Source organism: Bos indicus x Bos taurus, chromosome 22, assembly GCF_003369695.1.
Source record: "Bos indicus x Bos taurus breed Angus x Brahman F1 hybrid chromosome 22, Bos_hybrid_MaternalHap_v2.0, whole genome shotgun sequence".
In the NCBI taxonomy this organism is placed as follows: domain Eukaryota; kingdom Metazoa; phylum Chordata; class Mammalia; order Artiodactyla; family Bovidae; genus Bos; species Bos indicus x Bos taurus.
The window spans coordinates 55,700,074-55,723,794 of NC_040097.1; the positions used below are offsets into that span (position 1 = coordinate 55,700,074).

Below are 23,721 nucleotides of genomic sequence, written 5' to 3' on the forward strand. Positions count from 1 at the left end.
AGAGCAGAACGGGATGAACTTCCAACTTCCCCATCTCGGTTTGGTGGTCGTTTGCCCCCAAACAATCCTGGTGTATATTTGCTTCAAAGTTGAATTATTAGAAGGCCCCCCTTCTCTTCCCCATGTGTCCTCGTTAGATATGCTCACCCTACTTCTAGCCCTGAAAGATTTAGATTCAGTACAGCCCTCTGGTCAGGAGATCTTCCAGGAGGTTACACAATACAACTCTTTTATCTGAGAGAAAGCTTGTTTGCAGAGGCAGGTGGCCAGCCTTACTGGGAATAAAGGCAACTAGCTCTCCCTGGAAACCCAACCCTGCCATCTTCCCTGTCAATCTCAAGAGTTCTTTTGCGTGATCCTGGAATAAACTTAAGTCTTGCCACCACTGCTCCACCCTGCGTGGAAGCTGCCTCTGCATGCATCTTTTAGGAAAAGACCACTTCCTAGCTCTAGACTTTAGGATGCAGGAAGTGGGATGAAATCAGCAGGGCTGGGCATCTTCCTTCCCACCAACGGCCTTGCCAAAGCCACTTGAGTGATGGAGAAAAGTTGAGTTCAAAATCTGTTTCTCCTGTTTCCTCCGCAGTCGCCGCCCAGGCCACCACCATCCCTTGAGTAGGAGTTTCCCCATCCATGCATCCCCAGTCAGGGCCATTCTGGGCCTTTTCACCCTATTTCTCAAATTAGAGTGGAAGTCAATTTTCCAAAAGGCAAACCTGATTGTCCCAACCCTTCTATTAAAGTCATTTGAAGACCTCCCACAGCTCTTGAGCTAGAGGATAGGAGCCAAGCTCCTTTAAGGTGCCCTGGAGCCAATTCCTCTCTTGTGACCTTCTCGGGTTTCTCCTCTTCCACTGAGAGCATCTCTAAATTCCTAGAACTTGCTCGGAGTGTGTTCCTCCCCACTCCACCAGAGGGATGTGCACTCCCCTTCTTCTGCTTCCTCTGTTCTCCCTTCCACCCAGCCTGCTCCTGGTCTCCCTGGGTGAATCCTGACTTCCTTGATGAGCAAGCTTGCCCCACCCTCCATTTTATTATAGATTCACTCGGCACCATAGGCCTCTCCTTTTTAGCACTTACTACACCTGCAGTTTTATAGTAATTTGTGTTATTTTTTTCCTTTTTATTCTCCCAATTCATGTCCAAATTTCTCGAGGACAGGAATTATATATCTTTTCCTCCACTCACTATTGTATACTCAGGACCTAGCACAGAATAGGTGTTTAAGAGACATTTGTTATGTGAATAAATGAATGAGGTAATCAAGATTCAGAAGAAAACTGTACTTAATCATCCTATTTAATCTCTCGGGACAAGGCATTCTATTACCTAACAAACTGAGATATAAACAAGCTAGATTTTAGCTGAGGATGATGTCATACTACTTCCTTTTCTTACAAATGGAGAAGTATGTGGTTTTGTTTTTTTCTTTTTTTCTAAACTCACCCAAGTTCCTCTGGCCAGTATACATACACTCACTTCCTTACTCCCAGAAACACAGTGAGGCAAATAAATGCCCAATCAATTCCAAAGGCCTTCTTTTCTATATTTATTGCATGCAATGAACAGATATTCTACATTGAGGCCAGGTTTAAGGTATTTGAATCCAGGATGGAATATTTAACTGGTGATCTCTGTCATTGTATATGATTAATGCTGGTTTTAATTTTGTTTGCCTTTAACATTTCTGATGTCATCCTCAATCCCCTGTGAAATTGAGAGTCTGAATTCAGCATTGCCAAGTGCAGACTCATCTTTCAGAAACCACTGAGGTGAAATCAGAGTCATGTAAACTCACGTATACTGCAATTTGACAATCTTACATATCTGTCAATATGACCTTCCTTTGGGGATTCTCACTGTAAGAACAGTCTGATACCCTTAAGCCATGGTCCTCTCACACAGTTGCATATTTAACTTAATGTCATCTACTGTGCATTCACACAAGCAGTTAAGATCCAGTTGCAAAAACTAGGCCTTTTACAGATGGAAACAAAAACTAAAAGTATGACTCCTGGCTTGAAAAACAAGGAGGGGGAGTTTTCTCTGGTTGTCTAGTGGCTAAGACTCCGAGCTCTCAATACAGAGGGCCCAGGTTCAACCCCTGGTCAGGAAGCTAGATCGCACACGCAGCAACTAAGACCAGCACAGCCAAGTAAACAAACAAATAAATAGAAGGCTGGAGGAACTACGTTAGAGAAGGAAAACAAGGGGGAACATTTTATGTTCTGATCAAATTGAAAAACAGTGAAAACCAACTTGAACAAAAGTTATACAGCCTGCATATCTTCGTTTTCCAGCTTTACAAACTCTGAACATAAACACAGAAAACAACTGGACTGGATCAAAATGTGGTTACTGCAAGTCTTGCATCTCCCAGCTGTGATGAGGCAAGAACTTTCCACTCCTCTGAACTTTCTGACATGCAGCTGTTGAGGTTACTGGAACTAAAGCAGTGGTCAGGGAAATTCCTCTCCACGTACCTTGGCCATTCTGCATCCTCAGCTCCTACCTCTGGACCAATTTTTCTTCCATTGTGAAGTTGACCAATAGCACTGAGACAGCAGTGAACGCGTGAGGGACACCCAGCCTCAGTCCGTCCAGGATGCTACCTCCTCCAGGAAACATTGTGATTCCTCCGAGCCTAATGCCATCCCTCCTCCCCCAGGGAGAACCCTAGGAGCATTTAGTTTATTTAACCTATCAGGCTTTCCTGCTGGCTCAGTGGTAAAAACTTTGTCTCCCAGTGCAGGAGACTCGGTTCGATCCCTGGGTTGGGAAGATCCCCTGGAGGAGGAAACGGCAACCCACTCCAGTATTCTACCCTGGGAAATGCCATGGACAGAGGAGCCTGGCAGGCTACAGTCCATAGGGTCTCAAAAGAGTCTGACACGACTGAACGACTAAACAACGACCTATTTTTAAAATGTTTTGTCCCATTTTGACATGGAGCATATTCATTTATTTGGAGGAATTCTAACCCATCAATTACAAAATCTTTGCAAGCACAGATTTTTCTCAGCTGTGAACCCAACTCTGTGCCCTACAGTATTCAGTGCATGTCTGTCCTCACTAAAGAGAAAAATGAGCATCTTTCTCGACTCCATTTTCATTTCCTTGTTTGCAGTTCTCCAGATATTCACAGAAACTGCAATTCTGCCACGTTTACAGAAACCATGAACAGCTTCTTTTGGAGACAACAAAACCTTTTAAAATTACAGAAGTAATATATGTTAATTTTAGGTAGAAAAATTCTGAAATACAGATAAGTCAAAGGCAGAAAATGAAAAGGATCCTTAACCCTGTCACCCAAAGATAATCCCTTAACTTCTGGAGCATGTCCTCACAGTATTACTCTACTTTTCACCTTGCAGGTAAGCACACATAAGCAACTGTATTTGGCCAAGGTTGCAGAGTAGTATGGAGAAGGCAATGGCACCCCACTCCAGTACTCTTGCCTGGAAACTCCCATGGAAGGAGGAGCCTGGTGGGCTGCAGTCCATGGGGTCGAGAAGAGTTGGACATGACTGAGCAACTTCACTTTCACTTTTCACTTTCATGCATTGGAGAAGGAAATGGCAACCCACTCCAGTGTTCTTGCCTGGAGAATCTCAGGGACGGGGGAGCCTGGTGGGCTGCTGTCTATGGGGTCTCACAGAGTTGGACACGACTGAAGCGACTTAGCAGCAGCAACAGCAGCAGAGTAGTAAGGACCAGAGCCCGGCTGCGAAAGAGGCTTGTCCAGCTCTGGAGTCTCCACTCTAGGGTAAGCTGATCAGGTGGTTGATCTACCTGCACCCTGTACTCTGAGAAGACTCTGGAAGGATCAGCACCACCCTTTGCTGTTGCTTCCTTGTCTCTTACTCATTAATCAGCCTCTGCAGCCCCCGCCCCCCGTCCGGTGGAAACTCCTTTTGTTTGACTCACATCTTGGTCTGCAACCAATGCACCCCGTAGGCACAATTCAGTCAGAATCTTGTCTAACGCTGTAGACACTTGCACATCTTCTCCTTCCTTTGACTGCCGTGTTGCTTCTGTATCCCCATGGTACTGACTGAATTGTATCCCCAACATTCACAGGTTGAAGCCCTACCCTACAACATGACTGTCTTTGAAGGTAGGATCCCGACCCCCTGTGACCAATGTCCTCAGAAGGAAAGGATGTTGCTGTGAATACACAAAGAAAAAGCCATGTGCACTTACAGCGAGGAGGCGGCTGCCTGGGAGCCAAGATGACAGGCCTCAGCAGAAACCAAACCTGCCACCACCCTGACTTTAGACTTCTAGCCTGTTGAACTGTGAGATATAGATTTCTGTTGGGTAAGCCATGGAGTCTGCAGTATTTTGCTATGGCAGCCCTAACAAACTAGTCCACCCCACTTTCTGCCTGCTTCTTCAGCTGCTCCTTCTCAGTATCTTCACAGGTTTGTTTCCGTCCAGTCATCACTGGTCAGTGCTGATTCTTATGATGCTTGTTCTCTGCCCCTTCTCTCGTTCCTTCTGTGGAACACAGCTATTTCTATGACTTTACTAATCTATGTTCCCAAATCTAATTATCAAGCTCTGATTTTTCACTGAAGCTACAATTATTCCAACTGCCTACTCGACTCTCTTCATGGGTGTTCCACTGGTACCATACGCTCATTATTCTAAAATTGGACTCCAGAATATCTGTCCTGTGGTACATTTCCAATATGAAGAAAAGGCTCTATCTTTCATGGGTAACCCAAGCCAGAAAGATAAAAATCAGCCAAGAGTTTGCCCCTATTTTGCCCCCCAGAACCAACTGGGAATTAGGATCTTTTTATTTTCTAAATACTGAGTGTGTTCCACTCCCATCCTCAACACCGGCGTTATTTTAGTTCTCTCTCTCATTACTTCATAGAGTCTTATGTCAGTTTCCCAATCTTTTCACCTCTTCAATCTCACCCGTTCTACTACATTCTTCACTGCTACCAAAATGTTCCCCCACCGAAATTACAACAATAACAATCACATTTAAAATTATCCAGTGGCTTCCTCTTGCCTTCAGGATAGAATTTCAGCCTACTGTCCATCCATTTACTCGACCAGCATTGATTCTCTGCTGCTGCTACTGCTGCTAAGTCGCTTCAGTCGTGTCCAACTCTGTCCGACCCCATAGACGACAGCCCACCAGGCTCCCCCGTCCCTGGGATTCTCCAAGCAAGAACACTGGAGTGGGTTGCCATTTCCTTCTCCAATGCAGGAAAGTGAAAAGTGAAAGTGAAGTCACTCAGTCGTGTCCCACTCTTAGTGACCCCATGGACTACAGCCCACCAGGCTCCTCCTTCCATGGGATTTTCTGGGACCCAAATACTCTTTAAGCACTGAAGATATGAGGACTCAGAAAATGTAATCCTAGCTTTAGTTGAAGGGCATTAGGCTGTCTTTATGATCTAATGTGAAACATATATAAGTAAACACACAATATTAATAAATCTGATAATATGATTAGCACAGTGGTGATGAGCTCCAAGTACCATGGGGAGCAGACAGGCAACAGAGGCCATCAATCTAGCTTAAGAGTAAGAGAAGGCCCTTTTGAGCTGAATCTTGAAGGATGGTCAGGTGAAGGCATAAGGTAAGATGTTACAGGTACACGGAATGGCAGCATGAAGACAAGATGTGTGACCTTGGAGTGCATAAGGACAGGCAAAGATTTCAGAATACTAGATTATAAATATGAGGGGATTTTAGATGGAATGTTTTGGCCCCAATTCTGCTACTCCTGCAATTAGATCTGTATGGCTCTTCTCACTAGAGGCAAAGAGTTCTTAAAGTCAAACACTGGTCTGGGGCTTGTTATGTGGATGGTAAATATCTAATGTGAATATTACAGTGTTATCTGAAGTTATATGCAATTATGTAACTGTTCTACAATGTTGGTTGTAGTATATAAGCTGTATATAAGCAGTTACAGAACGTGGCCAACACTGTTACTTGCTTTGTACAAAATCTATTCTCCCCTTTCCATACTGTGCTCAGAAATCCAATTTTGATTAGGATGTGACTTTAACTACAACTTAGGGAAAGGACTCATCCTTTTTAACGGTAGATATATGATCCAATTTCGCACAAAGACATGTAAGAAGAAATCCGATCGGGGCTTATGAGAAAGATTTTTTCTTTATGTGACTGCAGAGGAGTGCCCAAAGAAAGCAACATGCCCCTCACCACTTCCATCTCCTACCTTTGGACCTGATGAGCAGAGACTGACACAGAGGTGATGCCGCGACCTTTCAACAATGAGAGGGATGCCAACGGTATCACGGTAGAACCAGTGAGTCAATAGGGCAGCTACCTCCGTATGGATGTTACCTGACTGGGGTAGCCAAGCCCTCAAAATTGGCTGTGACTCCTCCCTCCCCGCACTGGACCCACACGTTGCTTCCTGCATCCAGAGGTAAGATGGGGTCTGTATTCTATTTTCCCTCTCCTTTAAAGGGTTGGTTTTGTATCTTACTTTCACCAACAGAATATGATGGAAATGACACACCACCAGTTCAAGGACTAGTCTCAAAGGGGACTTCCTCTCTCAGAAATGAGTCATCAGGTTAAGAAGTCTACATACCCGGAGACTGTCATGCTCTGAGGAAGCCCAAGCTAGCCACATGAGACCACATGGAAAAAGAGACCCCCAGCCAGGCACCAGCTATCCAAGCAGCCTGGCAGAAGCACCAGACATCTGAGTAATGAAGCTATCGTGAACGTTCCAGCCCCAGAAAATGCAGAGGGAATAGGCTCAGTGAGTTCAGTCCAGATGGCAGAACCATGAGACATAATAAACTGATATTGTATAAGTCATTAGTTCCAGACAAAATCATTCCTAACTAATACCAGAGAAGTTCACTGATCATAAGGAAAGAGGAAGATGCTCTAGTCACCATATGGCTATTAATCTGTGTACCAAATACGAATCATATCAACTATGAATTAAGAACTGTAGAATTTCTCCAATTATCTTGTGAATTACACAATTATATTTATGTATTTGTTCTCATAAATACATATGAATATGCATTTGTATGTTTATTATATGTTGCAGCCATGTAAATGTAGCAAAATTTTGAGAGTTTTGTTTTAGCAGTTCTCCATTTTCACACATTAATAAGGCATTTCACAATCCCAAAGGGGGGACTTCCCTGACGATCCAGTGGCTAGGACTCCGTGCTCCCAGTGCAGGGGACCCAGGTTTTATCTGTGGTTGGAGAGCTGGATCCCACGTGCCCCAAGTAAAAGATTTCACATGCCACAACTGAGACCCGGAGCAGACAATAAAAATAAGTATTAAGTGTCGTGGTCCAGGCGCGACTTGGAAAAGAATTTCCAGACCTGAGACTGAATGAGAGGGAAATAAAGTTTATTAGAGCGGGAGACACTGTTAGAAGAGCAGGCCAGCTCAAGGGAGAACAGATGTTGAATGGGGGTCCTTCGTCCACTTTTATACCCGGGGTACAAGGAGTGGGATAGGAGTCTTGAGGGTCATTTGCTTATAGGATGAGGCAGGTATACAGGGTGGGCAGAAGAGTAAGGCAAACACCTCCTCCCTATGGGGTAGGAGGGGAGACAGGTTACACTGTTCCATTAATAGTTACAACGTGGGGGAGGGAAGGACGAGAAGGGTCTGGTTTTTCCATTCCTGCATTCCAAAATGCAGGAACAAGAGGTGTTCCTTGTTCCAAAAACCCTCCTTGGTTTAATCTGCTCTTTCGTCCTTGGGTCACCACATGCCCCTTTTGCTACCCTGCTCATCTCTAACTATCTACTTATTTCCCTTCTCAGGCATTTGGGAACCCAGTCTCAAAGGAAAAGGGGCGATGACCACTCTGGCTTCTTTCAGCTGTACTGGAGTATCGTGGGGCTCTGGGTTCCCTTTGCCTGCTCTCTGTCAGGATGCATTTACAGAGGGAGATGAGAGTCCATGGAATGATAAGGAGGCTTGTTTCAGCACTGTCTGGGTGTTGGCCAGGGAATATTCTTGTCAAACTATCACTTGGATATTTGTTGTATTCTAGAAGAAACAAACTTAGAAAGAAAGTTAAAGATATTTGGCCCAAAGATTAATAGAAAAGCTGCTCAGGGCTAGCCAGGAGAACCAGGCCCAGACCTGGTTCGTGACATTAGTGTTTCTCTAGGTACAAGAAGATGCAAAGATTTGGGCTCATAAAATCTTTACTTGAAAACATCTGAGTATTCGAAGGCCGGTTCTTCCGGGTTTTTCCCAGAGCACAGGGTGCCTTGTTTCTGATCTCCACCCTGAGCTCCTTTCAGGGGGTGTTGAAGGTCAGGAGCTTACAGTGGTCATGATGTAATCTTTGCAGAGGCAGCTGGTGAATGCCCACTTCCAGTCCCTTCCCAGCCCCATATTTGACCATGCTTTGGGGGCATTTCCTGGCTACTGTGTCCCTCGGGTCTAGGAAGGCTCATTCCCAGGTTTAACGAAGATTCCATTGGCAGGCCACTCTGTGTGCTGCTACTGGACCAGGCATTGTGAGTAGCAAGTCTCTGGACCATTCCTGTGTTACTAGCCTCTTGGTCCAGGAAAATACTGCTGTTGCTTCTTCCCATATCTAGAGTTATATTATTATAATCATTGATCTCATATGGAACTGCATATCAGCATTTTATCACAGGCTCAGGCACACATTTGGTAATGTAAGAAACAATCTTCTGAAACAAGTGACATAGAAAATAGTATAGTGAGCAGTTATTAGTAAGGTCACAAGCAAGATTTTAAGTCAAGAACCTTCATTAGGTAGAGCCCAGTATACCCCAGGTCATCTGACTTCACTTGTTAAATGCCTATAGCCTGGTGTTAATCTCCTGCGTGTACATCACAGAGCATCTGATCTTTATCTGAAGATTGGTAACTGTCTCAGAAATGAGTCTTAGTAAACACTAGACCTTAATTAACAAAACTAGAAACTTAGTTTAACAATGTACAAAACTTAGTATTCAGTGAAACATGATTTTTTTCATTATGAGGGCATTAACCCTGTAGCCAGGGAAGGCTTTAACCCATCAAATAAAAATGAGGTTTGTCAGGGAGCCGGGAAAAGCCAAGCAGCTGTCTTGGATTTCCCATAGCCCTGACTCTTTGATTTACAGCTACTGTTCACCCATTTTTAATTCCCCCATTTAGGAGTAGACTGTTGCCATGTTTTAAGGACATCAGGATAGCAAAAGTTTAACCGTGAGGGCTTATTTTTTGTGGAAGCAGAATGAGCTTTGTCTACATGTACCATAACCTTAAAAAATGCTTCTTTACTTTACCAAAATAACAAAAGATTTAAAAAACAAATATAAATCACTTAAAGGCAAAGAAATTAATAATCTGTTATTGAAAGCTGCATTCTAATAAAACTTTGTTCTCTTAACATAGAGCGTAGACTAAATTACAGTCTGTTACCAGTTTACCAGAAAACAAATAAGCAAAATTTGTTTATTGGTTAATCTCAGAAAAGTCTTTTCCATAAATCTTGAAAGTAGCAGTATCCTTGCAAAGGCATCAGAGAGAAACCATATAGGGCTTCCCTCATAGCTCAGGTGGTAGGAAGGAAGATCTTCCTCCGCTGTGTCAGGAAGATCCCCTGGAGAAGGGAAAAGCTACCCATTCCAGTATTCTGGCCTGGAGAATTCCATTGACTGTATAGTCCATGAGGTCGCCAGAGAGAGTAGACTAAATTACAGTCTGTTACCAGTTTATCAGATAACAAACAAGCAAAATTTGTTTATTGGTTAATCTCAGAAAAGTCTTTTCCATAAATCTTGAAGTAGCAGTATTCTTGCAAAGGCATCAGAGTGAAATCCTATAAGACAAGTTTAAAATCTGATTAAATTGCAATTGCCCGAGTAGCCTAGTCATTGCTGTAATATGTAACACTTTAATATGATAACTAGAATTATAATTGACCATATTTTATCAGGGCATATAAGATCTATATGAATTCCACATAATTTCAGAATATCTGTATTAGTAACATCAACCATACAGTATAACCTGAGAAGATTTATCATCCCTTCAACAGTACTTCCCATTTAATTTAACATGTCCAATGAACCCAGGTAGTCTAATAGCTCTTTGGGATGTCTCAGGGGCCCTGTGAAGCATCCCAAAGTCAGCTAGAAGTCAAGTTATTTAGGAAGTTTTGTCAATAAATAGCAAAAGGGTTTGTAACACTCAGTCAGATAGAATCATATAGATCACTGTGAAACTATATATCCACTTAGCCAAAGTAACAAAGAAGATTTCAAAGGTAAACATAGAACAGATCACTCCAGAAGTAAAGAAACTTAAAATCCATTATCAAAGGCAGTTCAACATCTCAAGAAAACTTGTATTTATGTGCAAAACTCTTGCCTTGGGGTCTACTTTCCATAAAATCTTATCACTTTCTGCACCCATTACTTTGTTCTCCCATCCTGAAACAGTCACCTGTAAGTCAGACCTACTTCCTTTTCCCTTCATAAAATGTGATTCCATTCCTCACACCTTCTTTACTGAAAATACACATCCTACTTTCCTTAAGCAACCAAGAACTGACCTTTATGTTAGCATTCTATAGATTGGTGAACATAAATACCAATGATAATTTCTTTAAAAAAATTCTAGAGAACATCTCAGGATGGCATCAAACAGTATTCATTAATAGTCCAAAGTCTCTAGTTTCTCTGTAAGAGGAAGTGAGTGCCACCGCCAAGCGAAGATTTTGAACAGGGGAGGGGATGATCAAAGACAATATTATGAGATTTTCAAATTAGTGACTGGGACGACTGAAAGATGCATCTGAGGGCATAAGACTCTTATCAGGGAAAGCAGTGTGAAATAACAACTCTTACTGGAGTCACGATCAGGAGTGGAAGGAAACTTATACTAAACCTAGGCACAATGAAAATATTATGCTTAATGTTAATAACTCTTAGACATAGCTATATTAGATTAGCAAAACAAACATTAATACTAGATATTTAATATTGAATATTTTCCAGTTCACATGAATCTGACATTCTTTAGGTTAATTTCTCTTGTATTTAGAATTGTCTGATTTGTAAGTGTTTATTTTTCTTTAGGCCAATTAAATTAGAACTCATTTACAACTTCAGCAATATTATAAAAAAAAAAAAAAGGCACACACTGAGACATACATAAATCCAGACAGACAGACGGAGATCTCACAGTTTCCCACTTGATATTTAAAATGTCTTTTTTGACACCACAACCCCACCCCCGCCTTTTTTTTTTTTTTTTTTAAGTTTTAATTTGCTCAAGGCTGAGGTCTCAGGCAAAGTGGGCTGTGTATTTCAGGGATGTGGAAAGGGTTAACTTCAAGCTTTTCCCTAGACAGGCTTTTTAACAAGCTAGCTATTTTTAATTGCATATGCAAAAAGAACAGGTTTTGCAGTTTCCAAGAAAAGAATTTCATTTTAACCAGTTTACTCCAGAGTCTAAAGAATATAATGGCCATCCTATGTCAAAAAATCATCTTTCCTTTCTGTAGTCATAGTTTTATACCTAAATTATAGACCAAATAGTGCTCAAATGAACTCTGATATCAGGGCAGATCAACTGATAAAAATCTTGGATTGTCCCTTTGGTGAGAAGGGAGGTCCTTGTCCCATCAGAAGAATCTGAAGGTTAAGGGGATTTGCAGGAGTTGGGGAAACTGGGTCCTTCCCCTCCCTGAGAAACAGGAGTAGTTAGAAGGGAATTCTTTAGGATGTTAGGAGAGTTTTTGATCCTTCAGGCTTTTGAATATAGGACTAAGACCTGGACCAAAGGGAATTTCAGAATCCTTTCCTAGAGAGCATGTGGATATGAAAGGAAATCTGATGGAGAGAGACAGAGGGGGACAGGAGATAGGGAAGCAACTGATAGACGTGAGGCATGAGTCCCTCAAATCCGGTTCTGAGTGAGGGCCATGAAGGACTGAACGTAAGGAAATTCTGAGTCCTTTCCCTGCTTTTGGCAAAAGCTAGCGTGCCATTCTGGAGAAGGCAATGGCACCCCACTCCAGTACTCTCGCCTGGAAAATCCCATGGATGGAGGAGCCTGGTAGGCTGCAGTCCATGGGGTCGCTAAGAGTCGGGAACGACTGAGCGACTTCACTTTCACTTTTCACTTTCATGCATTGGAGAAGGAAATGGCAACCCACTCCAGTGTTCTTGCCTGGAGAATCCCAGGGACGGGGAAGCCTGGTGGGCTGCCGTCTCTGGGGTTGCACAGAGTCGGACACGACTGAAGTGACTTAGCAGCAGCAGCAGCATGCCATTCAGAGGACATTTTTTGCGGGTCCTCCAGTTTGTACTGGGGCCAGGCCTTTTGCAGGGTCAAAAATTTCCGGTTTCTGAGAATGTAGCCAAGGGGTGAGTCTGAGAGAGGCTCCCAGGACCCACCAGAACCCACTCTTAGCCTACCGCCAGAGAATGGGGGCACCGAGAGTCACCAGCTGACAGAAAGGCGTCCCTTTTGTCCCAGTCATCTCTCCATGAGACCAATGGCACAAAAATGGCCGACCCTCCCAACAGTCACGTCCAACGGTGAGAGGTGACCCCTGAGAGCCGTGCGGCCAGGGCAGCATGTGACCCGGGCACAGAAAGACAGATTCCGGGGAGCAACGGGGTGACTCACCATTTGGAGACTCCCTGAAATATGGAGGGCACTCTTGGGATGGCTCAGAGGCAACACCTGGGCTCCTGTAAATCAATCCGGACTGAAAAGGGAAAGAAGTGAGAGTGACAGGGAAGGAGGCTGAGGAACCCGCCTGACAACCCTGTGGGGAGGCGGTGGCCAGGGGATGAAGGCCTCTGTTTTGCTTCAACCACTACGCGCCTGACACGGTGCACGGAAGTTGTCTTGCTGGGGGCAGATGCCCTTGGGGCCTGATCCCGTCCATGTCCCCCTTATCCTCACATGGGAGTCTTCATGTGGCAGGTGCCCTAATGGCTTTTAAGTGCCTGACCCGTGCCCACACAATGAAGACTTGCTTAGCCTAGTCCTCAGCTGGAAGAAGACAAAGGAGAGACCCTCATTCCAGCACCCTCACCTGGCAGCTACTGGGCGCAGTGAGCAGTGGGCCTTTGGAGCACACCAGAGGGTGGCCCTGGTCAGAGTTCCTCAGTTGCTTCCACAGCACTTGCCTGTTCACAGAGGGTCCCCATGAGAAAGGAGAAGTGAGGAGGTGGGGAAGAGACCCCAGGGTTCCCCTACGGGCCACCAAAAATGTCTGGGCACGGGTTGGAAAACAATCTCTAGACATGAGACAGAATGAGAGGGAAATAGTTTATTAGAGTGGGAGACGCTGTTAGAACAGCGGGCCAGCTCAAGGGAGAACCAACGATGAATGGGGGTCCTTAGTCCACTTTTATACCCAGGATATAAAGAATGGGATAGGGGGTCTTGCGGGTCATTTGCTGATTGGATGAGACACGTATACTGGGTAGGGGAAGAGTAGGGCAAATCCTTTTCCCTATGGGGTAGGAGGGGAGACAGGTTACACTGTTCCATTAATAGTTACAACGTGGGGGAGGGAGGGACAATAAGGGTCTGGTTTTTCCAGTCCCACATTCCAAGACTGTCCTCGGTTCAATCTGCTCTTTCATCCTTGGGTCACCACATTAAGGGAAAAAAGGGGTCCCCCAAGAGGGACCCAGGACTACTTGATCTCCAGGAGACCCCATTTTCCATGTAACATTAAGAGTGTATTTTATACTCAAGACGATGATAGACACTGAAGGAGAGTTTGAACAGGGGAGGGAGATGATCAAAGACAATTATTTAAGATTTTCAAATTAGCGACTGGGACAACTGAAAGATGCATCTGAGAGCATAAGACTGTTGTCAGGGAAAGCAGTGTGAAATAACAACTCTTACTAGAGTCATGATCAGGAGTGGAAGGAAATCCTAGATAGGAAACATAACCAAGAGCTCAGTTTGGAAGGAATTGGTGTCTGAATTGATTCAGATACACAGGGATTTTTTGTGGAAGCAGCTCCCAAGCACTCCACACTTAATAATAACTATAACCAACACACGTTGTCCACACACGTTACTATGTGATGTGTACTCATTTCACTGGTGGCGATACTGAACCCCAGGGAGACTAAGTAACAACAGAGCCAGAATTCCAGCCCAGCACGAGGGCTGCCGAGCCCAGGCTCTCGGCAGCTTTGTCACCTACTGCCACCACACCAGCCCTTCCCGGTCTCCCCGCCAGACTGAGGCATTCTTAAGGCAGGGACTGTGTTTTTCAAATCTTTAGCTTCTTTTGCCTGATCCATATTTGTTGCTCAATAAATACTGTGAAGGAAAGGCTGATTGAATGGATAAATTCCGTACCATGTAACACTCAAGAACTGACACTCCGCACATTGTGACACTGGAGAACTAGAACCTATGGTGCCCTTGATGCCTGAAGATAAAATGAGACTAGAAATGCTTGTCAAGAGATCTAAACACCAGCATAAGCTTCCTTTTAAAATGCTGAGAAATGCTTCCCAAAGTGAAAACAGTACAAAAGATAGATTTCACCCAGGGGAGAAGATTTATGTGTTTGACAATTATGTTAACCAATTCTGTCTAACAATCTTTTTGTCTAACAATACAGCAGTCTTTGGTAGCCACAGGGAATTGGTTCCCGGAGCCTCTCAGATACAAAATCCTCAGATGCTCAAAACCCTTACATAATACTGCTAAATATTTGCTTATAAACTATGCACATCCTCCCTTAAGATATAATTTAAATCTTATTTCAATTACTTACAATACCTAATACAATGTAAATACTATGTAAATGGTTGTAAATACAATGTAAATGCTATGTAAATAGTTGCTGGTAGATTAGGAAAATTCAAGTTTCGCTTTTTAAACTTACAGGAATTTTGTATATCAAGCCTTTTTCATCTGTGCTTAGTTGAAATGCATAGGTGGATACAGAGAGCTGATTATATTTACTTTCTAAGAAATGCTAGATAACTTCCCTCTCATTTTGACATCATTTTCCAAGCTTGAAAATCATTCAGTTGAATAGTTACATTACAGGACTTGAAGGTTAAAACCTTAAACATAAGTTATGACTTTACAACGAACTGTTCTAATTGTTCATTTCACAAAAGTACAAAATCACTTAACAGTACATGTTGAATGACAAAAAAAATTAAGTATCTTAAGGAGGATTTATTTAGTTGCGGTCAGAGAAATACGTAACCATTTTAAGAGCTACATCATTTAATTTGTACTCCAAATGCATGCTACGTCACAGCTTAGAACATAAAATACACCTGTATGCTAATTAGATGTAATGCATATTTGAGATTTTCTGGTAAAAATTCTGTATGGTAAAGTATTCAGAGGGTAATGGTAGCTTTTAGAAAAGAAAGTGAAAGTGAAAGTCACTCAGTCTTGTCCAGCTCTTTGCGACCCCATGGATTATACAGTCCATGGAATTCTCCAGGCCAGAATAATGGAATGGGTAGCCTTTCCCTTCTCCAGGGGATCGTCCCAACCCAGGGATCGAACCCAGGTCTCCCACATTGCAGGTGGATTCTTTACCAGTTGAGCCATCAGGGAAGCCCTTATCAAATGACTACACCCATAGGCTGCTTCCCAGGTGGTGCTACTGGTAAAGAACCTGCCTGCCAATGCAGAAGACATGAGATGTGGATTTGATCCCTGGGTCAGGAACATCCCCTGGAGAAGGAAATGGCAACCCACGCCACTATTCTTGCCTGGAAAATCTCATGGACAGAGGAGTCTGGAGGGCTACAGTCCATAGTGTTGCAAAGAGTGAGATATGACTTAAGTGACTTGGCACACATGCATTTCTCCTAGTACTTAAGCCTTTTTTTTTTTTTTTTTGCTGCACAGCTTGTGGTATCTTTGTTCACCAACTAGGATCAAACCCAAGCTCCAGCAGAAGTGTAGAATCTTAACCACTAGACCACCAGGGAATTCCCAAACCATCTTTATCACTAACTCCATAAGTTTTGTCAATTGACAAAAGATGAGAAATGAATTTTCATTGGTGAAGTAACTGGTGCTGGGACATGGAGACTGGTTTAAAGGAGTGGTCCCTTAAGCCTCACCCAGTATCTTGTGTTTGCCGCTTTTGGGAGAGTCTGACCCTTAACCTCAGATTAACTGAATTCTACTGCCAGAAAACAGTCACATTTTCCTGAACTGGCTATTTCCTGCAAAATACTTTCAGGATATACAAAAGGACTGAGAGCAGAGTCTTTCCCTTCCTACAGAAGAAGCCAATGCTAGTTTGCTGACAAATATTTGTACACATAGCAGAATTCAGTCTGAGATCCACTTTCATTGTGAAGCATTACCTGGTAGCCAGGAGGTGGGGAGACCTGGAGTTCTGATCCATTTCCAACGTGTCTCATCAACCAAAGGAACCAAATATTTGTCAATGATAAATTGGTGCATTCACAGCAATTCTATAAACAAAGAAACTTTAGATTAATGGCTAAGAATGACTGCAGGGAATATTTGGTAACAAAACACTTAGCCTGAGCATATCAGGGGTGAAGAATTCACAGTGGGCTGCAGTGCTCTTGTGTAATCAGTTGCACAAGACTCACATGTTATTAATTATTAACCTGCTGAATCACTGGGAAAGCATGAGTCACTCGCGCTGCAGGCACTTCAAAGGGCTGCCTCCTTCCTGAAGTTGACCATAGACTCACTGGTCCTTGTTTAGAGTTACCAAGGCAAATGCTTATCGCCAAGTCGTAATAACATTAAAACATCTGCTCCACGTCCTCATTCCTCACCTAGAGGCTATCAGAATGCTACCAGTTCTACAGATTTCACAGGAAGTCATTCAGAGAGACTGCCTTTGAAATTTACCGTTATCATTTTCCCTCCACACACACAACAAACTTCTGAAAGACAATTAAAACCTTGAGCTCTTTTCGCAGCACTTAAAGTTTTGCTTGACTGTTTTATAGACACCTTTTATTATGCTCGACTCTTTCATCTCACCCATCTGCTCCAAGAAAACATACTTGCTTCTCTTAAGGGGAACACCCATGTTCCCTAAGACATTTTTCTTTAACTAGAGAAACTCAAGAGGTTTTACCACTGACTTTTATAAGTTTTCAAATCAGGTCTTCTACATACATGTTTAACAGAAAAGTAACAACTCTGTACATAAAATTCTACTTCTGGATGAAGTGTACAATACAATCTTCAGTTAGACCTTAATATTGGTGTAGCATTTGCCAATTTGCAGAGTCTCCACACACACACACACACACACACACACACACGGTATTATCTGTTTCTCATCAAAACGACATTATGCTGGGGAGAGGGATAAATTAGGAGTTTGGAATTCACACACACACACACACACACACATACAGGTAATCAACAAGGACCTACTCTATAATGCAGGGAACTCTACTCGATATTCTGAAACCTAAATAGGAAAAAAAAATTGAAAAAGAATAGGAATATATATATACGTATAACTGACTCTCTTTGCTGTACACCTGGAACTAATACAACACTGTAAATCAACTATACTCCAATATAACATAAAAATTAAAACAGACAGAAAATTAACAAATAAACCCACATGAGGCACCATTCCTTTGGTGAAGTGGCCAAGATGGCGCACACGTGCTGCGCTGGAGGGGGAATCTGTGAGCCTCGCCGGGTTAGGTGTCTTCCCCCCCGGGGGCTGCATGACGCCCACTCTGGCCCTCAGGGGTTGCTGATGGTGTTGAAGGCTCTGGGTCTGCTCAAGGGATTCACCCCTGAGAGACGCAGGAAGTCAGAACTCCCCAACTTTTAGACCTCGACCCAGGAAGCTCTCCCAGTACCACCCGCTGCGGCTTCAACCCCCACGGCGAACTGGCTAAGTGTCGGGCACCTGCCGGCACTTTGGGGAGTGTGACAAGCCCAGCGACCTCGCCACTACGTGATCACACTGGTGGGAAGACCCACAGAGCTCACGCGAGACCCGAGCAGGGCGCCGCACAGCACGTAAGTGACGCTTGACGCGGAGCGGCTCCAGGCTTGGGCCAGCAGCTGTTCTGGAAAACTCCGCCTGGTACCAGAAGCAGCGCCTGGTGGATTTACTAGCGGCAGCGAGCGGCCACTTCCTCGTGAGCACACACCTCCACAGGTGGAGCATGCTGACTGGCCTCAAGAGCCCTAAACGCAGGAGTTTGGCAGTTTTTAAATCAGGTACTCCAGGCCTCTGGTTTCTCCCTGTTCCTGCGTTATGGATGTCGGGTCTAGCTGGGTGGATATGATCAAGATGGAAGGACCATATCTGGGTCCAAGTTCATCTGCAAGTTGAGTGGCGAAGATGTATTTAGAATCTCTGTTCCTCTAATTACAACTGAAGCAAAACTGGTAAAGTCCGCTGGCAATGCTGTTTGGCTGAACAGAGATAAGACATCTCCATTTAAATGGTATTAATTTGTTGTCAAGCAGCAGAACAATTGGATAGTAGGTCCCTGAAGGAGAAGGCAATGGCACCCCACTCCAGTACTCTTGCCTGGGAAGTCCCATGGACGGAGGAGCCTGGTAGGCTGCAGTCCATGGGGTCGCAAAGAGTCGAACAGGACTGAGCAACTTCACTTTCACTTTTCACTTCCATGCACTGGAGAAGGAAATGGCAACCCACTCCAGCATTCTTGCCTGGAAAATCCCAGGGACGGGAGCCTGGTGGGCCACCGTCTATGGGGTCGCACAGACATGACTGATGTGACTTAGCGGCAGCAGCAGGTCCCTGAAGCTCTTCACTTTTTTGCCCCTTGCAGAGGTTGACCACATAATGCAGCTGTATGTCAAAGGGCCAAAAAAGCAAGGTGCTCAGAGACCACTTGCTGCAGAAGTCAGAAAACTTGTTCTTGGACAAGTACTCTGGACTCTGCTCAAAGGTGCACACAAGCCCTTTAAGCAGTATAGATGAACTGGAAGCCATGTCTGACCTAGAGTTAAAAGAGTTTTGGAAGAACACTCATTTTCTAAATTCTTCATTGTGGAATGAGCGTCGTAGATTTGCTGCAAAGCAAATGCCATTTCTGATGATTCCTGAGGGTATGAGATGGTCACAGGAGGTGGAGTGGGTGTATATCACAGTAACAAATGCTGAGAGTTGGTTTTGGTTTTTGGACCATGTATCCTTGAGAATGGCCTTTCCTTACTTAAAATGGAAAAAAAAATTCCACATGATACAATGGCTTCAGCTATGATGAAAAAGTCCTTCTGGTGGTTCAGTTTTATCCATCATTCATTCTCAAGACATAGGAACTTATACCTTGGCTTATGGAAATCCAAAACAGTATGGAGTATACTCGAGGCCTGACAGTGAGAGTTACTTCATTATTTATATAGGTTGGTTACATTTGTGTAATAGTGTGCTGTTTTATTTCCTAATCCTTGAACATTGAGGACTACAATAGAAAAGCATGATTTCCAGGGTTAATCTCTTTCAATAATAGTTTTTTCGTGAAAAACTAAATGCTGTCTTTCCCATTCTGTTCCCTCTTTTGGAGATGAGGAACAGTGAAAAAGAAGGATAATATGGAATTGTGGATACTTTTTTTAAAAAAATTATTTTTTATCGAAGGATAATTGCTTTACAGAATTTTGCCGTTTTTTGTCAAACCTCAACATGAATCAGCCATAGGTATACATATATCCCCTCCCTTTTGAAACTCCCTCCCCATCTCACCCCTCTAGGTTGATACAGAGCCCCTGTTTGAGTTTCCTGAGCCATACAGCAAATTCCTGTTGGCTATCTATTTTGCATATGGTTGTATGAGTTTCCATGTTACTCTTTTCATACATCTCACCCTCTCCTCCCCTATCCCCATGTCTATAAGTCAGATTTCTATGTCTGTTTCTCCATTGTTTCCCTGTAAATAAATTCTTCAGTACCATTTTCCTAGATTCCATATACATGTGTTAGAATATGATATTTATCTTTTATTCCTGACTTACTTCATTCTGTATAATCAGTTCTAGGTTCATCCACCTCAGTAGAAATGACTCACATGTGCTCCCTTTTATGACTGATAATATTCCATTGTGTATATGTACCACAACTTCTTTATCCATTCATCTGTTGATGGACACTGAGGTTGCTTCCATGTTCTAGCTATTGTAAATAGTGCTGAAATGAACAATGGGATATATACGTCTTTTTAAATTTTGGTTTCCTCAGGGTATATGCCTAGGAGTGGGATTGCTGGGTCATATGGTGGTTTTATTCCTAGCTTTTTAAGGAATCTCCATACTGTCTTCCATCGGAGAAGGCGATGGCACCCCACTCCAGCACTCTTGCCTGGAAAATCCCATGGATGGAGGAGCCTGGTAGACTGCAGTCCATGAGGTCGAGAAGAGTCGGACTCGACTGAAGCGACTTAGCAGCAGCAGCATACTGTCTTCCATGGTGCCTGTATCTATTTACATTCCCACCAACAGTGCACGAGTGTTCCCTTTTCTCCACACCCTCTCCAGCATTTATTGTTTGTAGACTTTTTGATGATGTTCATTCTGACTAGTGTGAGGTGGTCTCCCATTGTAGTTTTGATTTGCATTTCTCTAATAATGAGTGATGTTGAGCATCTGTTCATGTGTTTGTTAGCCATATGTAGGTCTTCTTTGGAGAAATGTCTGTTTAGGTCTTTTCCCCACTTTTTGATTGGGTTGTTTGTTTTTCTAGTATTGAATTGTATGAGCTGCTTGTATATTTTGGAAATTAATTCTTTGTCAGTTGTTTCCTTTGCTATTACTTTCTCCCATTCTGAGGGTTGTCTTCTTACCTTGCTTATAGTTTCCTCTGCTGTGCAAAAGCTTTTAAGGTTAACCATGTCCCACTTGTTTACTTTTGTATAGATTTCTGTTACTCTAGGAGGTGGGTCATAGGGGATGCTGCTTTAATTTATGTCATCGAATGTTCTGCCTATGTTTTCCTCTAAGAGTTTTATAGTTTCTGGTCTTACATTTAGGTCTTTAGTCCATTTTGAGTTTATCTTTCTGTATGGTGTTAGGAAGTGTTCTAATTTCATTGTTTTACATATAGCTCTCCAGTTTTCCCAGCACCATTTATTGAAGAGGCTGTCTTTGACCCATTGTATATTCTTGCCTCCTTTGTCAAAAATAAGGTACCCATAGGTGCATGGGTTTATTTCTGGTCTTTCTATCTTGTTCCATTGGTCTACATTTGTGTTTTTGTGCCAGTAGGATACTGTCTTGATGACTGTAGCTTTGTAGTATAATCTGAAGTTAGGAAGGTTGATTCTTCCAGATCCATTCTTCTTTCTCAAGACTGCTTTGGCTATTCGGGGTCTTTTTTGTTTCCATACGAATTGTGAATTTTTTTGTTCTAGTTCTGTGAAAAATGCCATTGGTAATTTGATAGGGATTGCATTGAATCTGTAGATTGCATTTGGTAGTATAGTCATTTTCACAATATTGATACTTCCTACCCAGGAACATGGAATATCTCTCCATCTGTTTATGTCATCTTTGATTTCTTTCATCAGTGTCTTATAATTTTCTGTGTATAGTTCTTTTGTCTCCTTAGGTAAGTGTATTCCTAGATATTTAATTATTTTGTTGCAATGGTGAATGGGATTGATTCCTTAATTTCTCTTTCTGATTTTTCATTGTTAGTATATAGAAATGCAAGTGGTTTCTTTGTTTTGATTTTGTATCCTGCAAGTTTGCTAAATTCACTGATTAGTGCTAGTAATTTTCTGATACGATTTTTAGGGTTTTCTGTGTACAATATCATGTCATCTGCAAACAGTGAGAGCTTTACTTCTTCTTTTCCAATCTGGATTCTTTATTTCTTTAGCTAGGACTTCCAGAACTATGTTGAATTATAGTGGTGGAAATGGACACCCTTGTCTTGTTCCTGATCTTAGGGGGAATGCTTTCAGTTTTTCACCATTGAGAATCGTGTTTGCTGTAGGCTTATATGGCCTTTACTATGTTGAGATAGGTTGGAGTTGTGAATACTTTTTATCAGGTGTATATCTCATTGCATTTTTTTGTTGTTTGGGAAGCAAATGCAGTTTTCTGTAAAAAAGAGGAGAAAAGTTAGAAACCATAGTTGGCATTAGAAGTTACAGTAGAAATAGTTTCTTTTCAGGGAAAAGAAAAATCAGTACTTGACTTTTCAGAAAATTCCTAATCAGTTTTCCAGTCCCTTGCTTGTGTTTCCGTATAATTAAACTTACTCATAGCTTTGTTTTTTTACTCGGTAAAAAAGGTAGCAGTGTCTTAAAGCTAGCTTAAAGTTGATAAATCTATCTGAAATCTGAATCTGTTTCAACTTCTGTCCCCAGTCAGATCGCAACTTGAGATCAACCAAAGTTAAGTAGCCAACAAAATAAAAGAGGCAAATATTATTGCTAGATATCCAACTATATCTTTTGGTATTCTCATATTCCAATCAGGGAAGTTTTCAAGTCAAATTTAAAGGCTTTGGAATCAAGATTTGGTTCAGGGTTCAGTTAAACCCTGCAATCATTAGGCAAGTTTCTACAGAACGTTTTCCAGCATCTGAAAAATCAAGTTAATAGCACCCCTATCCTATTTTCCTCTGAGGATCAAGTGAAACACAAAAATATACCCAAAATGACTTAGAACCAGATTTGTTCCAGAAAATCTTACAGGAGGCAGCAAAGCATGGCTTCTAAGTTCAAATTCTAGCCTTTTTTTTTTTTTACCTTGATTACTTGCAGCAAGTCATTATCTCCATATGCAAAAATGGAGATGTAAGAATATCTCAATTATGAAAATCTACAAGGAAAATAGTCATAAAACTTGCATATAGTATAAGCTATTTTGCTGTGTTCCAAAGTAGATTCATATAAAAGCTTTAGTTTTTAAAATATCTTCTGGGAGTAAAGTTACAAACAATTCCTTTATTGACAGACTCTAATGTCACTTCATACTAGCAATTTTATTTACACCATAAAAACATACAGGCATCCATTATAAATGTCAGAGATCATCTCTACATTTCATAACTTCATTCAGTTTAAGGGCCAACAAAAGGTGGTTTTCATTTGTTGAAAGTCACCTGTGTTATTTCCAGCTGGGGGCTTATTATGAGCAAATCTACTATAAAAGTTCTGTATCATTTTTTGGTGTGAACAAGTATCTTCATTTTCTTGGATAAAATGTCTAGGAGTTGAATTGCTCAGTTATATGATCTCTGTATGTTTAATCGGAGAAGGCAATGGCACCCCACTCCAGTACTCTTGCCTGGAAAATCCCATGGATGGAGGGGCCTGGTGGGCTGCAGTCCATGGGGTCGCTGGGAGTCGGACACGACTGGGCGACTTCACTTTCACTTTTCACTTTCATGCACTGGAAAAGGAAATGGCAACCCACTCCAGTGTTCTTGCCTGGAGAATCCCAGGGACGGGGGAGCCTGGTAGGCTGCCGTCTATGGGGTCGCACAGAGTCGGACTTAGCAGCAGCAGTATGTTTAATTATTTAAGAAACTGCCAAGATTTCCAAAGTGACCACATCATTTTCTGTCTTACCAGTAACGTATAAGTGACCCAGTTTCTCCACAGCCTCACCTGGATTTAGTGTTGCCCTTATTTTTTATTTAACCACACTCATAGGTATACAGTGATAGCTCCTTGTGGCTTTAATTTAATTCTCCAATAAATATTGATGTTGGACATCTTTTATGGACTTATTTGCCACTT

General features: G+C 42.5%; 1 long non-coding RNA gene and 1 pseudogene across 1 annotated transcript; one reads left to right on the forward strand and one right to left on the reverse strand.

The window, feature by feature from the left end:
- Window positions 1–9,475: 9,475 nt before the first annotated feature.
- On the reverse strand, window positions 9,476–16,538 carry LOC113880906. The gene is made up of 3 exons (XR_003507869.1): window positions 16,351–16,538; window positions 12,650–12,731; window positions 9,476–9,830 (listed from the first exon to the last, which is right to left on the reverse strand). It is a non-coding gene; the product is annotated as an uncharacterized LOC113880906 (long non-coding RNA).
- A 1,101-nt stretch (window positions 16,539–17,639) lies between these two features.
- Window positions 17,640–19,236, forward strand: LOC113880473 (annotated as a pseudogene).
- Window positions 19,237–23,721: the final 4,485 nt, after the last annotated feature.